General features: G+C 48.7%; 1 non-coding gene across 1 annotated transcript; it reads right to left on the minus strand.

Moving 5' to 3' along the window:
- Positions 1–666: 666 nt before the first annotated feature.
- Positions 667–798, minus strand: LOC127197790 (small nucleolar RNA SNORA17). Its single transcript, XR_007831755.1, has one exon. It is a non-coding gene; the product is annotated as a small nucleolar RNA SNORA17 (small nucleolar RNA).
- Between the last annotated feature and the right edge of the window lie 417 nt (positions 799–1,215).

The following is a 1,215-nucleotide window of genomic DNA, read 5'->3' on the forward strand; positions in this document are numbered from 1 at the left end:
CTACTGTATTGTCCTCTCTCCCAAGTACTGCAGATGGATGGGGTGGGGTCATCTCTTCTGCTCTCATTGCCCCCAGGGCCAGATCTCCCATGATGGTCAAGTGAAGGGCAGGGCCAGTCCACACAGCCCCCAGACATCAATATGTCCCCAGGTATCAGCCTAGACAAAGGACATCCACCTGGCCTTTGGTGGTAACAGACCCCTGCTGGTGCAGGACCATGGACCTAGATATGGCCCCCCTGTGGCGGCGCAGGCAGGATTCTACCATGGTCCCAGGTGGCATCACTGGCTACTCATATCAGGCTGTTCCTCACCGCCCTCAAGTCTCCAGTTCTGCCTCTCTTCATTGTGCCCACACCCTTCTATTTCTCTTCCTCTTACATTTGCCCACCACTTACTTGCCCCTCTTAATGGTGTCTGGGGTCTCTGAGTGTCTTGGGGTTGTCCAGGAAGTGGCCTCAGAAGTGCTATGTCCCAACTGTGCATTATGGGTACAGGTAGGGTCATGATGTACCAAGCCTCAGGCCTGCACAGCACCAGATTGGTGGTCATATCAGGCTAGCTCCTGTCCAGGCCCCACGACACTGGTTGGTGGTTGTCTCAGGCTAACTCCTCCAGGCCCCTGGTGCCTTACTGGTGGATGTCTCAGGCTCGCTGTTTTCAAGGGGTGTCAGGCTATGTGTCATTCAATGTTCACAGTCAGAACACTGAGTGTAGACAGAGCCTCTCTCCCCTCTGCCACCTCCTGAGGCACATGTGACACAGCAGCCATGCCTGCTAAGTTGACTGATTGAAAGTGAGCAGTACTTTCCAGTTAGCACCAAGAACATATTAATGAAAACAGGATAGCCTAAGGAATTGTTTAATAGTGACTGTTAAACCCTTAGTTTCTTCTGCTTTTTACTATCAAGAGACTCTACCACATCCACTGGGAAGTAGAGAGGCCCCTCTAAAAATCTGGCAGAAGATGGTGACGCTCTTCCACCAAAATATGAACATTCCAAAACACGGACTCACGTTGCTGCAGGGGTTTATGGCTTGGCTTTACTGTTTTAAAGGACCCTCTGCTTTAGACACATTCCTTTTCATTGTACACCAAGTTTGCTTTAAAGACAAAATGGAACATCTTACTGTTCTGTTGAATTTTTTTTAATAATCCATTGTTTAAAATTGTAAGAATTTCACAGTTTATTGAGGATTTTTATCCATAGCTGG

The sequence above is a fragment of the Acomys russatus genome, chromosome 13, assembly GCF_903995435.1.
Source record: "Acomys russatus chromosome 13, mAcoRus1.1, whole genome shotgun sequence".
NCBI lineage: Eukaryota > Metazoa > Chordata > Mammalia > Rodentia > Muridae > Acomys > Acomys russatus.